At 39.8% G+C, this 17,567-nt stretch overlaps 1 protein-coding gene across 1 annotated transcript in view; it reads right to left on the bottom strand.

Moving 5' to 3' along the window:
• Positions 1–11,689, bottom strand: part of LOC122806538 (zinc finger and BTB domain-containing protein 38-like) — a 716,715-nt gene extending 705,026 nt beyond the window's left edge. The window contains exons 1-3 of the mRNA XM_044077038.1: positions 11,601–11,689; positions 10,033–10,271; positions 9,815–9,894 (exon numbers count right to left, since the gene is read on the bottom strand). The gene's annotated coding sequence lies outside the window, so the exon portion shown is untranslated. The remainder of the gene's footprint in view (positions 1–9,814; positions 9,895–10,032; positions 10,272–11,600) is intronic.
• Positions 11,690–17,567: the final 5,878 nt, after the last annotated feature.

Genomic DNA, 17,567 nt, shown 5'->3' with positions numbered 1-17,567 from the left:
TGGATTACCTCTACTGGGGTGTGGATTCCAGAGACAAAGGCAGTATTACACCTCCTCTACAGCACCCTGTTAAAGCATCGTCTAGAACAATTAGCAATTTCTGAGGTTTTATACACAGAAACAAAGATGCTAAAAAAGAGTTTAAAGAAAAGCATCCATATTGTGAAATGGAGAGGAGAGAGGGCCTTTGAGGACAGACTGGATGAAGTGAAGCTGATCTTTCTGAAGCACAGGAGAAAAGGTAGTGATATGAGTTATGTTCTCAAAATCATGCATGGTCATGGTGAAGGTACAGAGTGATAAAGGAGGTATGGGGGCATAAGGGTGCACACTTACCAGATGGAAGGGTCCATGGTGTGTATTGCTGTAAGGAAATTTACTTCAGTGAAACAGAGATAATCAAATGGAACAAATTCACAGCCCCCCCCCCCCGTGAAATATACCAGAGAGTATCAAATGGGCATGGAATATGTAAAAATAATGGAAGAAGTAGGAAGTGGCAACTGTAATGTGCTAGCTGAAAAAGACAAAGAGGATAGGTAGACCTTTAGGTCTTCTTCTGCTAGCGGTTTTATATATGTCTGTATCTGATCTTGTCAGTGATCTGAATAACGATAACAGTATGAATATGTTTGCAGAAGTTTGTGCGGTCCCATAACTTAGACCTTCTAGATGCAAGAAGGGACAGAGGACACCTGAGCTGAGCATACAGAATTCCAGGAGAAAGAGAATTCCAAGTGTAGAATTCAAAAGGAAAGACCAAGCAAGGAGGAAGGTGCATGACATGGAAAGGTGTATGGAGTTAAAGCAATTTCTTCACTAATAGGGTGGTGAACTTGTGGAACTCTTCTCCTTCGTGTGTGTGATGAAATCTAATACTGAGGTGGCAGTCAAGACTGGGCTGGGATAGCTGAAGGGTGATGGGGTAGGCAGGGAAAGAGCAGTTGCACAGGTGACTAGACTGACAATGAGTAGGACAGCCACCTTCCTTCAAGTTAGTATGTTCATGTTTTTCATTAATTTATTTGTTTGTTTTCATATGTACGAAAATGTTTACTTGACATAACCCGTTTTCATTCGAGTGCTGGACAGAAAAGCTCCCCTTTAAATGTAGAAGAGTATATTAAACAAAATGGCAAGCTTTCTACTGTTACTTCATACAAGACCATGAGACACATACATGAACACATCCTTTCAATAACTCCTGAACAAGGGATATCATAAACATTACATCTCCAATATATTTTGCACTGATTTGGATTCAGGAGAGCAGGATACATTTGCAATGAAGTTCAAGTCACAATGACAAAAAAGCTATTAGAAACCTAAAAATATGTAAATCATACATTCTGAACAGTTAAATGATGAAATCAATTCAACTTGAGCAGGGGATGTCATTCTAAATTAATGCTTTGTGCTAAATTGATAAAAGGTATGGTGGAATATTATTCCAGAATTTGGAAAGGACAAAGTAAAATGTTATGTCATTTAACATTCCTGGACCCAAGTTTCTCAGGTATTTTTTTTTTTTGTCATTTTGACTAAAAATGCATGTTGTATAGCTTCCAAGTGCAGCAAAGGGTAAGAATAATATTGTGATGGTTTGGAAGAAGCACTGCCAGTGGTAATGCCCCCCCACCTCAAAGTATTGGTTCTGAAGAACTCATCATCATCCTAGCAAAGACAGGATAGAGACATTTTGACAGGGGGCAGAAATATGTTCCCCTGGCCCACATCAAAAGTAATATAGCCATAGAAGAGATAATGAAATAGCTTAATTTGTATGGTCATGAAAAAAAGGAGAAAATGCAGGGCATAACAGAAACTTAAGTGTTTGACTGGAAGCTGTAGAGCTCAAGTGGGTACCATATGATAAAGGGAAATGAAAGAAATATATGACAAAACAACTGGCAAGAATGCATTGTGAATGCTCTAAGGAGATGTGAGTAAGAATTATTTCACAGAAAGGATGGCAAATGATTACACCAGCTTTCCAGAAGAGGTAGAAGAGACAAATAGTGAATGAATTATAGACTGCATGGTAAAAGCAAACTACCATCCTTATGAGAACTTTGGAGGAAAGGTAAAGAACTATTTGACCACAGAACCCACAATTTATCAATTAAATAAAGAGGACTTCACATAGATTATGCAGTTCTTATCTTTCTCCAAAATTACGCATCTGTATTACTTCCTAATGTCCTTATATGCTTGATATGTTGTCTCACCTTGAGCTGAATGGAACAAGAAAACATCATTAAGGCACCATTAGCCAACAGTGATTGTGCTACTGTTTGGTTTAAGAAAGGGAAAGGAGAACAATAAAAAGACAAAAATGATAATATTGGGTTTTAGAAGAGTAGATTATGCCATCCTGGGGAAGATGACCAATGATGATTTAGCAGACTAAGACTAAATAAAGTAGGTAAACAGACTATGGGAATTTCGTTATGGATGGAGTACTCAGGGCTCTGGTCAAGGATGTAAAGATAAGGCAAAAAGGCAAAAAAGAGAAGTTGGCCAACATGGCCACACAAGAATGCGAGGCTAACAAGTAGGACAAAAAAGAGGGCCTACTAGAGGTAGAAAGGAGAGGTGTGAGCATATAGAGGAGGCTAGAAAACAAGGCAATAAAGATGGAAAAGACAGTAAGGGCAATAAATGAAAGGGAGTTAGAAGGGATAGACACATAGCAGAAATAAGGAAAAGGAAGAAAGAAATGGCCATACTGAGCAGAGATGGAAAGGAGATGACAGAAGACTGGTACACAGCAGAGGTATTGAATGCTTTCCTTCAGCCTTCACAAAGACGAGCAAGGAAAAGGTGTTATGATGAAAGGAGGCAAGGCAAAATAGAAAGAACATTTGATGGATACAGGAGGAGGTTCAGAGGGAAGTGGTTGTTTTTAAAGATGATAAAATATAAAGGCCAAATGGCCTGCCTTCCAGAATCCTTATAAGTCTGACCAATGTGCCAGCACTCATCCTGACAGTGGTCTTCAACAGATAACTGACTTGCAAAGAAATGCCAAAGGACTGGAAGACAGTAGTTGTGATACCCCTGTACTAGGTAGTGAGCAGACAAAAAATCAGTAAGCTGCAGTCCTATTAGCTTAGCAACAGAGAAAGTCATAGGCAGAATTCTGAGGGAAAGGATGGTAGCATTTCTAGAGGATAACTATCTTCATGACAATATCAAACATGGGATTGTGGCCAGAAGGAGCTGCCAGCCAAACCTGATTTACTTTTATGACTAGCTGCAGCTCAGCATGACAGGAGAGTAAAAGTAAATATAGTCTGCCTGGACTTTCATAAATGTCCGTGCTTCTGTCTCACTCACACACACACACACACACACACACACACACACACACACACACACACACACACACACACACACACACACACACACACACACACACACACACACACACACACACAAGGCTGATAGGAAAACTACAGGGGTTGGGGTGGGACCACGACTGGGGAAATAAAAAGCTGAATGGGTTGTGGTAGGAGGAACAGTATCAGGAATTTTGGAATTGGCAAGTGGAGTACCACAGAAGCCTGTCCTGAGTTCTGCACTTTTCATTGTTTGAATCGGCATATCTGAGGGAATAGAGAACAGGATCAGCCTCTCTGCTGATGACAGAAAGATTCCAGATATATGGAAGACTCTGGCATGGGATTTGGGCAATTTAAGTAAGTGAGCAAAAAGGTGTAAGCTGCAATTTGATCCAAACAAATAAAATGCATTATACTTCAGCCAGAGTTGTAGCTAGGTATTCCAGTGTCCCCTTCATATTTAAGTTGAGGAACAAAAAAAATGTAAAAGACCAAAAAAAAACAGCTCTTTTTCCTTTTAAAACTATAGCAAACTACTTTTGGTAGCAAGCAGCTTTGCTACAACTTAGACCACACACAAAGACATAGGCAACCTTCAGACACTGGACCCAACACAGTTTGGCTTTGTGAAGGGAAGGTCACCAAGGCAATGAGGAGAAAAATGCCTACCTGCACCTGGCTAAGGCATTCAATACAATACCCCACTTGGGTATAGTTGACAAACTCACCAAACTGGGAATAAACTCCTACATAACTCACTGGATTGCCAGCTGGGTCACAAACAGGACCCAGGAAATAAGGATTGATGAGACCACCTCTACTAAGAGACCGATCATCAGCAGGGTACCTCAGGTGCCATGCTGGGACTGCTCCTATCCAGCAACTACTTCTCTGAGGTAAAAGCTAATATCAAGGGCCTTTAGCTGACCAACTTTGCAGATGACTGCAAACTGGGAGCAATCATAGATTTACTCTATGGCACAAACATCTTACAAGTGGGTCTAACACAGTCAAATAACTGGTGCCACTATCATGCATTAAAACTCAATGTCAAGAAATGCATTATAGTGCCTTTTGGGAAAACTGCCACCAAGGCTGATTATTCCATTGATAAAACACCTTTAAGAGCTGAACCAGTTGTCAGGGATCTGGGAACATATGTACACAGTAATCTGGCCTTTGACCAGCATGTGGCCAAAGCAGTAAGAAAATCATTCTAGGTCTCTCCACTTATAAGTAAGGGTATGTCATCTAGGTCCAAGGAAGTTAAAGTGCCATTTTATTTGGCCCTTATCAGACCCATCATTGAGTATAATTCCACCTTTGGCATGTGCCTGACCACATATATGCAACAGTGTGAACACTCACAAAGGTTCCCTTCCAGGAGAATCCAAGGCATAAACACATTGTCCTGTACGAATTGCCTTAAAGCCCAATCTCTGTACTCAGTGTCCTGCAGGTTACAGAGACACAATCTATGCCTGGCATACAACATATCCTCGGATCCAGCTCTGATTGACCTTTTGCACATCCGTAAAATGAACAGCATTAGAACCACTAGATCCAGGAATTTAAATTTTGCTTGTGACATAAATAAAACATATTGGCGAGACAGACGTGTGTCTCAGAGAATCCCCATGCTCTGGAACATCTTCCCCATCCTTGTGAAGCACAGTCCATCCCTAACCCTATTTAAGTGTAACCCTAACCAATGGATGGGAAATCAGAAATTCACTCCAGGTCTGGTCCCCATGTCTCTGATAGATACAGGCAGGCAGTAATACCGAGACTAACATACCCCATATAACCTCTAGAGACTTCCTAACTAACATAGCCCTCCCTAATAAACACCCATGATACATAGAGACACAATTGGGATGAGTTGCATGACTAGGCTTAAAAAGACCCTGAGGGTCGTTAGCCTAATATATACCTATAAACCTATGAAACACTACAAATGCTAGTAAAGCACTTCAGCCCTGACTGCAAAAGTAGTATTGGCATTAACTTATGAATGGTAGTGTGCTCTACCATTTGCTCAGCATCTGTCGATTTTGGGCCATAACGCTGCTCCCAGGATGGCTACCATCTTCTCCCCACGTAGCTGCACCTCTGACTTAGGCAGCAACCAAGTGTACAGTATATCAGATGAGAGAGTGGAACTGATGCCAAGTGTGCAGGAAATGAATCTGGAGTGCTGATCACACATGGATAGGACCACAGAGAAGAAAGTGAAAGAATAATGACAGCAAACAAAATGCTGGGGCATAGCCTCAGAGGGACAGAGACCAGAAACAGGAAGGTGATGCTTCCACCCTGCACAGACTTCATCTGACCACAACATGAATACTGAATATAGTTCTGAAGACCATATAAGAAAAAAGACACCAGGCTGCTGGAAGGAATCCATAGGAAAGCTACCAAAAAGACTGATGATATGCAGGGGACGGAATATGACGAGGCACTAGAGGAAGTAGAACTCTTCTCACCTGAGATTAGAACAGACAGGGAGGTATGATATTTGTGCACAAAATTATGTCAGGGAGATGTAAGTGGATTATTCTGAACAAGAAAGCTATTGGGGGATGAAGGCACAGGCAACATAATGTAGGGAATAAATCATCCCTGAATCTCCACAATTACTTTTTCACAGAGAGGGTTGGGGACCCATGGAAATAACTACTGGAATGTGTTTTGAAGAGGAAATCCAAGATTACATGAGACAGGTAGAAAAAAGTAAGGGGAAAGGTAGTGATGGAGGAGAGATGTAATATTAAGGCACTTAAGAAGGCAGCATAAATAGGCTCACTGTCTGCTTCTAACTAGTAAATGTAATGTAATATAATTTGAAGCAAGCATGACAAGAGTGTTGATGCTGTCAGCATAAAATGTATGATGCAGAGTTTTATCCAAAGGGAAATCAGGAATGTGAATCTGTCAGTCACTGTTCTTTTTACAAACCATTGTACTGTGAAGCCAAAATTCAAGACAGGGTTGTGCTTGCAACAGTGGTGCAGAGGGATGGTGCCTAATTATGACTCAGGCAATCACGGTTTCATTAGCATCCCCTGCACTAGAGGTGCCAGTCAGTAGGGGGGGAGTGAAGGGTATGGCCCTCTCATATCTTCTGGCATGTGGGGAGGTTTGCACACACCTGGCAGCGGACAAAGTGGTGCAATCTCTCCACTGAAGACCAGTGTAACCACTGCCAAGTGCCTTGGGTATGAGATACGGCTGCTTGGAGAAGATGACAGTCTTTTCTGATCTCCTTTCCATCTTCACTCATTCTGGTCATTTTTGTCTTCCCTCACCTTTTTTCTTCTGTGTGCCTAAAACATGTCCCCTCCCAGGTGCTTCTCCGGGTGTATTTGGGGAAGCAGGGCTTAAAGCAGGAAAAAGCTTGAACCACCCCAGATGGTTGTTTAAATGATGTCCCCTGCTGGATGACCCTTGCCTAATGATGGGGAATGAATGAGACATTTAGAAAAGCAGGGGGGAGCAAAAACAGAAAAAAAAAATCATGGAAGGATCATGTCATGTAGCTGGCTAACAAGGTTTTCTAAAAAAATGTTAGTTAAGAAAATAGATTGTTATTTTATTGTGTAAAATGGCTAAATTTCACTGAGCTAAAGGCTGATTTACTCGTGTGATTCAGGAAGAAAGCGTTACAGTACAAAACAAAGGGATGATTCTAGAGCAGTCAGTCATACATCTATAGAGGAAATGAGAAGCATCAACTGCATCAACCAGTCCCTCCATGTGCCACCTAGATGAATGAAAATTTGAGCAGACGGAGACTGTGTAATTTTTTACATATATCCACAAATGTCCATGCACCTCCCTAGTTGCTTAGTGTTGCATATTAAAAATGAAACCATATGTCAGTTATAGTCCAAGTACTTCCCATGCTACGCCATCATAAACTTATTTTATTTTTTATTTTATTTTATTTTACATTTGTTTACCGGGATAGTCTGACTGGAACAGGTCCATTTACAGTGGAGGCCCATGAAGAAAAGCTCCACATTTACATAACAATCAGACAAAAAAAATCAGACAGAAATGTAAAACAGACAAAGAGAATATCAGCAATACATGAAGTAATAAAAAAATATGGTTACCAAGGGAAATGTCATGCTAGAGATAAAGAACTGTAGCATTTATACAGTAAGTATACTAGTAAGGAAGGTATATGAAGAAGCAAAATAAATGTCATGTAATACAGGGACATAGACAGGTGTTCATAAGATGTGATTTAAGCGAGTTTGTGAACAGTGTGGTAGTGGATGCAGAAGTCAGAGAAGAGGGGAGGCTATTCCAGGTTCTAGATATGGTGTGGTAGAATCTCCTTTCAGTCCTAATTCTTACCTAAAGTGTTCTTCTGCATGAGTTGCTCCAGGCATTTTATGATATAAAGCATATACGTTGTGAATTATTGTTTTCTAAAATTAGAACTTTTTTCCTCATGGAATAAAACTGGAACCATATAGAACACTTACAGCTTTGTCATATTGCCCTTTAAAAACATTGTGTCCCACTGACAGGTATAGGTGCTGAAAGGGATTAACCATACCCTGAGCCTCTGGAATTACTAAATGGGATGGAAGGAAACCCCCTTAATCTCTACTGCATTGGTTTCAGGCTGAATTATGAGAAGACATCTCTTTCCTTGAGGGTGGTAAACATAGAGCATATATTGCTAATAGAGACTGTATGTATAGATACAGCACATACCCATTCATCAGTAGGCAGTCTATCAGGAGCAAATGAATCATTCACTTGCTCCATTAACAAATGGGAAAGGGGTGAAGAGTTCTGTAAATGACTGCATTTTTAGAAAATAGTTTTACTTCCCTGGTGCAGTAAAACTGGATCTGTTGAAATAAAGCACCTTTCTCCCTTAACTTACTACGTAACCATGTTACTGTATTAACAAGCAGAATAAAACATAATCTGACTTTTGAGTTAGAAGTGATGTTTCCTAACATAAAATATCTTGTAGATTTTCTCAGTCCTGAGTTTACTGACCACTGATGAAAACTTCCAGCCTCTTGTGTATGGTGGAGGTTAATAGTCCAGGTAATTATTATTTGGAGAAATTTGACCATTTTCCCCTCTAGTTTTCTTTACATTTAATAAAGTTGCTAAGTATTGAATACAGTCTCGCCACTGCTTCTATATTGTACAGAAACCTGTGCAGCGAAAGCTGAACAGTTGAGGAAACTAGAGGTGATGGAGATGAAGTGCTTGAGATGGATGGTAGCATGTACGCTGTGTGACAGATGAAGAAATAAGAACATCACAAAAGAAGACAGAGTAGCTCCAACTGCAGAAAAGGTCAAAGAGGACGGAGTACAGCAGTCTGGAGCATGTACAGTAAAGTAGAAGATGATCTGGTGAAACAGATTATTAGGCAAGATGAAAGGAGGAAGTCCGAGCAAGAGATGGACAGATTGCATGAGACAAGACCTGTGACAGTCAGACATGACTGTTGAAGATGGTAGGAGAGTGGCCTGAAATCAAGAGAGAGCAGTGGCAACAGGTGACATGACATCTTAACTCCATGTGAAAAAAAAAAATAGGATTAAAGGGGTTCATGATGACGATGATGATGACAGACTCTAACCTGCTTCACAGGCCATTGCTTCAAACTAAACAGCTGGACAGAATCTGACTTTTTCCCCTTACAGTTCTGCTTCTGCATGAAATCCTGTCATAGCAGATTTGATTTTCATTTTGCTACTTTTAAACATGTCCCATTTATCACAACTCCCAAATTTCATGAAATGCCTTGTGATAATTGCTTTTAAGTCATACATGGGCTGTCAGAAATGTTGCATCTCAAATGCTGGTATGTTTCCTTTAATTAATTGTGAATCTTTTAGGTGAAGTGATACGCTCCATACCTTTTTCAGCCATAATCCCAGCCTTTGGCAGTAAAATTAAGTAAAAACCTTTCAGATGCAGTTAAGAAATGACCCACATAAATGACACATGTTTACATAATATAGATTAATGGATACCACAACCCAAGAAATGTGACTGACATTTCTAAGGAATCCTTTACTTATTAGGCGTGGAGTACCTGTAATGCAGTGGAAAAGTCTCGTCTACACCATAAGGATGAACGGCTACAAAACCAAGTTAAAGCTAGTGCTGAGGGCAAGAGGTATCGTGACTCCCTGCCCAAATTTCATAATTCATGGTGCTTCATAGAAAACAAACTTATTCTACATTCAGATCACAGCATGAAAAGCCTGTCTACAGACATCTGTACCATGTAAACATACTGTTATTTTTTAATCGGCATAATACTAAAGTGACTTAGGAATTTCTTATGAAGTAGCAATGGCATTAACTCTTTTATCACCCATTCTATGTATAGATAGTCTTACTGGCTAGTAAACCCCCCCCCCCCCAAAAAAAAAATATTGAATAGACAGAGTAAGGGACTTAAATAAAAAATATACCTTGCTGAGTTCAACAACTGCATAGACCCGGTCAGATAGAAAAGGAGTTCAGAACTTGGTGATGGCACAGACAGAATCCTCTGTTGAAACACATACAGAAGAAAAAAAAAACAGAGGAGAAGAAAAGGAAAAATGTGAGATATTAAGGCAAGATAATTTGGAATAGGAACTAAATCTGTAGTACTTTAAACTCTCAACGTGTACAGGCCTCACTGTACCTTATGCCAGATTTACTGCTTGGCCAAGTCTCATGGTCAGCCATGAGAGAGAGATGTTTAGAGGCCCCCATCCAGATGAAAAATAAAAAAAAAATGTACTTCAGGATACTTGTCCCATCCTGTCACTGAACTTCGAAAGGTGTAAGACTACATTTTTGACTTGCCTCTTCCTCTTTTGTAGTTGCTGTTATTCCCTTGGTACCTGGCTGCAACTGCTTAGGTAGGGTGGGATGGTGTTCCTGAAGATAAGAAAAAAAAAAAAAAAAGAAAAGAAACAGGGATCACTAAAACATTTCAGTGCACACACAGTCGTCGCACTTGTCCCCCTCCCCATCCATGAAAAAAACATATGCTTCCTACTAAAATGGTTTCCTACCTGTAGCTCATAAGTTCAACATGGTTTCATGAAGTATGTTTCTCCTTGTCTATCAGAAAAAAAATTCCTTAAGAACTGAATTTTCCTGTTTGCTTCTTAGAAAACAAACTCATTTTCTTGAAATGTACAGCTGTTGCCCTTAAAGATGACACTGCAGGAAACAAGTCCAATATCAAGTATTTTTTCCTCATTAATTTTCTAAAGTCAGAGAAGGTTCTTGAATGCTTGCAAGCAAGTTGCATGACTTATAATCAAAACATTGCTGTTTGAATTTTAAAGGAGCAGCATCGACATTGGTGGCAGGCACTGGATTCTGCTTTTTATTAACTCTTAGTAGTGAAGAAAACTGATATGTATTAACATAAATGTTTAGCACACATAGAGACTTCCACCTCTGCAGAATGGGTTTTCTAAGTACATGTATGTTTATTCTTATTCATTCTAGCATTCCATCACTATAATAGTAAAGAGTTTGTGGCTGGACTTTGCCCATTATGAAAGTCATCATATGGCCCTCTTATGTATGCATCCTTCCCCTTTGCTCTCTGCAGAGACTTGTATTTCTTCATAAAGCTATGAAAAAATCATGTATATAAAAAAGAAAGAAACAATCCAGAATATTCAGAAAAAAATATGCTGTGTTTTATTTATCATGCTAAGGCATGCATGACTTAAAATATATGGCTGTTTGTGCTGCATGTAATTTCTCCAGCCATCATATCCCTTTTTAAAATTAGCTTTGCGTCATTCTTACTCACTCTTTTATTATTGGGATTAATATTCCTATTACGAGAGAAGCTGCTACTGACTTGAAGAGAGAACGAAACATCTCTACAACGCAACAGTGATTTCTGACTGCATCACAAAACAGTTAAAAGGTATACTTCAAAAGTCAGAGGTACAAGTCAAGCTTATTCTTTCTCTATCTAGGCCTGTTGAATCAAGTTACAGCATTCCCTCTCCCCCTCCCTGTATATAAAACTTGTCAGGGAAAGAGCTCTTTTTTGCACAGGTTGGCACAAGACACACACCACGCAAGCAGGCAGGCAGTGCCCAAGGAAGGCAGTAGTACCACTTGTTAAACAGAATTAACAGCTTGTGCTCCTGGAAAATCTGAAACAGCACTGAGTGCATCCAGCCCAGAAGCTGGCTTCCTAGAAAGTGCTATGTTTTTGAGGGGAGGGGATCTTACCTGCTTCTGTGAAGGAGCTGAAGCCCCTGCTACTCTGGTAGTCCAAAATGGAGTCCTTTTCCTCTTGTGCAGTTCATGTTCAATGCTTGGCACTCACACACACACACACTCTCTCTCTCTCCCTCCCTCCCGCCCTCTCTCTCTCTCTCTCTCTCTTTCTCTTTCTCTGTATGCTACAACGATCACACTCACAGACTGGCTGTGACATCATCAACACAGCCAGGCAATAGATGTCTAACTTTGCTCACACTGTCACAAGCCAAAAAGACCAATCTGAGCTAGAAAGGAGAACAGCTGTGTACGCTTATGAACGTTTATTTTCAGAAATGCAGCAAAGGATGGCCTCAGTCTTTCTTTAACTTTTCATTGAGGAACACGGCAGGACACTAAACACAGACATCAGTTCAAGAGAAGTGCTGTGCCCTCTAGCTCCCCAGCCTATTAAGGAAGTAGGTAATAGCAACTAGGCTGTCTGAAATCACTCAAACTGCTTAAGACACAGCATCCCTTGGCCTTAAACAAGATTTTTTATCAGAAGCGGAGAGCAGTTATTATGCCTCAGTTTAAGAATTTCACTTTGTCATCTTCTGCTTGAGATTGTTATCAATATAACACAAGAAACACAAGCTGTTTTGGGGAATGCATAAAAAAGATTTACATGCTCAGATGAGGTAGATCAGCGTGTGCGCGAGCACACACACACACACACACACACACACACACACACACACACACACACACACACACACACACACACACACACACACATATTAGTAGGCAATCAATTTCATGCCCTTCTGACTTAACCCTTGCCACCAAAAGACTGAATCTACAGGCAATGAAAAGATGCATTTTGGCAGGCACGTGACAAACTTTTGAAGCAAAAAAATCTAACAATGTGAGAAATGCAGCTTTTAAACCTTCTAAAAAGTTCATGATTTATTGACAATGATAACTACAAAGGTTGTCTGTAGTAAATATTAGACCAACCACTGGAAGACTAGCATTGAAAATAAACTGAGACTTCCTGTTAACTTTTAAAAACTGCAATAGAAATATCTTCTTTTTTGAGGAGTAGCTCTCAGTTTTAAACATGATGCATACTACTGTTTTTTTTTTTCAGTTGACTGCCTGTTAATAACTAATTGTCATGATAGGCTACACCACTTTTAAATTATAAATGTTACAACTTCCCACTGATTTGTAGGGAAATCTCCCCACATAATTGATTTTAAATGCCCCTTCATTTACATGAACATGTCAGGGGTCATTTCTTCTGTCTCAGTCATCAGTGTCTTCTATCCATCTTTATGCTTTGGTCAGAGATCTTTTAAAGGTGGGTTCAGAATTCTCTTTCTTCAAAGGTTGCATGGATCCAAGGTTATATATTCTAATAGGTTTTCTTATTATTTACTATTTCTTACAGCTGCCAGACAATAACAGGAAATACAATGATGACATTTCATGTGTGACTCCAAGGTTAAATTCCATCTGGCTGTTTATGAAGCCTGGAGTGCAAAACACAATACAACTAAAAGTATTATTTTATACCTTTCTTTGATAAGTCATTGTACACCTGTTGTGGTTTATGGGTAGTCCTGCCTACCACTGTTACATACCAGTGTTTGGAGAGCTATGGAAGAAAGGAGAATGTTATATTTCGGACCAGAAATATAGATAAAGAGTCTGACTTCAGTGTTTTGTGACCTTTCATCCTGCAAGCAGCAAGTCTGAAGTGTGATCTAGGTAGCAAGGGTAGTTACCCCAAACTATAATGTCTGCAACTAAAGGGAAAAAAATTACTCCACTAAATTTAATGTAAGGACCCTCTGGAAAACGTTCTTTCTAGAAGTTGCAGAAAATTCAATAGGTGCTGTCAAGAAATGATGCAGTTTTAACTACAACTCTGCCTACAATGATGAAGTACTATCTCTGTCTCTGGTTGACCTGACCTGTAATTACCCCAAATTTTTCATGGTCAGACACAAGCAGCACATCACATTTTGGCTATGTAAATAAACCAACAGGTCATTTTGTACAAAATTTGGCAAGTGAGCACATATAACTATACAGCCATGAGGCATATTTGCATTTACTTACCAGGCAATTTACTGATTCAGTTTGAAATTTGCACTCTGAATCCAATGAGGATACTTGCACTGAAAGGAAGAAATTTGGCAGATATACTAGAGAGATTACATGCTCTTTATTTGGTTCAGTTGCTTATACTGATATATTGTGTATTTAACCAATATGACAAAAGATGAGTGAAATTTTGGGAATGTATAATGAGTTTTATGAAAACTGTGAAACTTAACAGTAAATAAAGGCAAACAATACATGTATTGGTGTACACAGAAATAAGATTGTTATACTTATGGGGCTATACTTACTCAATAAAATAAAAAGATTCAGTGTCTAATATTTAGGGGAGTTGATGTGGCCACTCTAAATTGGGAAATGACACCAGTGAAGGGTTGGTAATACAAGAGTCAGGCATTGAACTGGGAAAAACAAAAAAGTTTGGATTAAGAGGTTTTATATCATAACTGACTTTTGAAATAGATGTGCAAATTGCTCATTTGATATTTGAGACTAGTATGCTGAAACTTTACTTCTGGGGCATTTGGGCTATGCTGATGAACCAATGGAAGAGGACAATATTATGTAAAAATTGTTATAATTGTAGAACAGAATTCCGAAGCCTATTATTTGTTTGTTTGCTTCCTTTTTATGAAAATGATTATGTTCTTCAGTAGATCACTGTTGCATTATTGCTGACAATTGGGAAGTAGCCTGCCAAGGATATCATATGTCTGGCCAGTTTACAAAACCTTGGGTTCCTTTCTGTCGCATTATACAATGAAGCTATGACCTATGCACAAGACTACACGCAGATAAATAAGGGGTATACAGGAGCAAAAATCCACAGAACTTTCTTGCCTACAATCTATAAAGGAAGACTACGTCTGTTATTGTGCTCTGTTTGCTATAAGGCCTGTGTCAGCTTCATTTGTTGCGGGCAGATAAGTATCCCATGTTGAGGAGCGTTTCTATTTTCTCTAATGATGAATTTCATGTCATCTAAGAGAAAAATGTTTTGGACCTAAATATAATTGTAAGGCATGCTTTATTTGTAAATCCTTTGTTCTGAAGACTATGAAAAGTATCTTAAATTCCCTTAACTTATATTATGAAAACAAACAGATTAAGCTCGAAGAAAGATGGTCAATGACTTGTCACTGCAGAACATCCCTCAGCAGCTGTGTATAAAAAAAAAAAGAAGAAGAAGAAGAAGCAGAAAGAGCCAAAGAGCCAGTGGTTTCTGCTGTTAATCAGAGCTGGGCATCTCTGCTGAGGCACATGATAAGCTTGTCATTAACCTGTAAGACACAGAATATAGAGATATGACTTTAAGGTGATCTGTACAGGACAATGTGCTTATACCCTGGATTACCTTAGAAAGAAAACTTTGTAGGCATTCCAACGATTGCATATGTTTGGTCAGGTACTTGCCAAATGAATATTATACTCAATGATGGGTCTGCTAAGAGCCAAATAAAGTGGCACTATGACTTCCTTGGACCTGGATGCCATGCTATAACTTATAAGTTGTGTGGCATAGAAGTGATTTTCTTACTACCTTGGCCACATGTTGATCAAAGGCTAGATTACTGTTTACATACTGTATGTTCTCAGATCTGTGACTACTAGGTGAATTCTTAGGGTTGTCCTATTAATGGAGTAGTTAGCCTGGGAGGCAGTTTTCCCAAAAGGCACTATAATGCATTTCTTAGCATTGAGCTTTAGTCCATGACTTCAGCGCCAGTCATTTTTCTATGACAGACCCTCTTGTAAGATGTTTGTGTCATGGGGCACTATGATCACCCAGAGTTTGCAATCATCTGCAGTCTTGGTCAGCCAAAGGCCCTTGAAATTAGCCTTTGCCTCTGAGAAGTAGATGCCAAATAGAAGCAGTCCTAGCATGGAGCCCTGAGGTACACCGCTGGTGACTGGTCTCTTAGTGGAGGTGTATCACCAGTCCTGAATTTATGGGTCTTGTCTGTGAGCCAGATGGCAATCCAGTGAGTTATATAGGCGTTTATCCCCGGTTCGGTGAGTTGGTCAATTATACCAGAGTGGGGTATTGTATCAAATGTCTTAGCCAGTTCCAGATAGGTGGTATGGACTGGTTTCCCCCTCATCCTTTGCCTCGATGACCTTCTCAAAGAAGTCCTCCTGGTTTAGTAGGCATGATCTTCCCTTGATAAAGTCAAACCGGTTGGGTCTAGTGTCTGAAGGTTGCCTGTGTTTTTGCTGATCACGTCAATGATAATTTGTTCCATGGCTTTGTATATTAGACTAGTCAAACTTATAGGTCTGTAGTTTCCAGAGTTGGTTGATGAAGTGGGATAACTTGCAGTCTTCCATTCTTATGGTATAAGCCTGTTTTGAGGCTATAGATGAAAACTGACTCAAGTGGTCCTGATTGGTCTTGTTTCCAGCTATTTAGGAGGCATCCCATGATATTATTAGGGCCCACTGAGGCTTTGTTTTTGGCCTTAGCAAGTGCTTCCAGGACCTGCTGTTTCATGGAAGGAGGCAGGGAGAGTGTGGAGGAGGTGAAGTCTGAACAGAATTTATCAGAAAGCAAATTTGCTATGTTGCTGTGCTCAGTGAAGGTGAGACCACTGACCACCAGTTCAACACACTGATGTGTGCTGTCTTTGAGGTTTTTGGACATAGCTGTAGAAGGCCTTGTGGTTGTCTTCAGCCTTTGAGGCTATCTTGACCTCATAATTGGTCGTATTGGACTTAATTAGGCCTTTTATTTTTCTGTTTAGTTTAATTAGAGAGCTCCTATCATTATGTTAGTTGTTCTTCCTGATTTTAGACATATTTATTTTCCTTTTGTAATCCATCCTATTAAGGTTGGGATTCCCCCACTGTAGTTTGTTTTTGGCTTACTTCTAGTAGGTATAACAGCTTCTATACAGCCATATACATGGTTGTACAGAGTCTCTGTGATAAATTCCATATAGGTTGCTGTGAACTTGGGGTTGGGAGGGCCATTGAATTTTGATAAACTATTGCTTAATAGAGTGTACTTTGCTTTGGAATAGTTCTTAACTGTTACATATTTTGCTGAGGTTATTGAGTTGATATTTTATTTTGAAGGAGACTGCTTTGTGTTCTGACCTCACCAGTGAGGATGTGACACTGGGTGGGGGTGCAGCTCTCTCATGTTGGTCAGTACCAGGTCCAATATGTTTGAGCATCTGGTGGGTATGCACACTATCTGGTCAAGGGTATTTGTATTAATAAAGTCTAGGAATCATTGTGCTGCAAGTATGAGGCAGTGTATGTCTCCCAGTCTATAGAGGGGTACTTAAAGTCTCCCATGAATAGGGTATTGGTTTAATGGTGAGTGTCTCTAGCAGGTCTAGGTACTTGCTATGAGATTCTACATTCTAGGGACATTGAGTGTGACTTATAGCTTGCTAGTATATGGTATGGGACTTCGTCTATGTTGATTTGCACGTGGATAAATTCCAGGGCATCTTTCTATTTAAAATTTCATCCCTATCTGTGCAGCTGGTTGTCTAAATGTGTGGAAGGCACTGAACCCTTGCACTGCCAGAGTAGTTTCTGAAGATTTAAACCATGACTTGGTAACATCACAGATGTCCATATTCTCCAGGGTGTGAAGTTTCTTGTGTAGCCTCCTAGTATTAAGCAGTAACACTTTTAGGGTGTTTTGGGTTTAATTTGCTGTGTCAGTAGTTTTCTCAATTAGGTTGTTGTTGTTTGTCTTTCAGCTTTTCCCGGTAAGGGGTCGCCACAGCGGAACTCCAGTCCACTAATGATTGGCAGTAGATTTTTACGAAATGCCGAGGTGCCAGCTCGATGCTTAACCTTCAACGAAGGCACGCCCATTTACGCATGCATGTCTTTTGAACGCTACCC

This window comes from Protopterus annectens, chromosome 7.part0 (assembly GCF_019279795.1).
Source record: "Protopterus annectens isolate FY-2018-M chromosome 7.part0, PAN1.0, whole genome shotgun sequence".
Classification (NCBI taxonomy): domain Eukaryota; kingdom Metazoa; phylum Chordata; order Ceratodontiformes; family Protopteridae; genus Protopterus; species Protopterus annectens.
The sequence above is the reverse complement of the archived record's forward strand: the minus strand, read 5'-3'. Positions and strand labels throughout refer to the sequence as shown.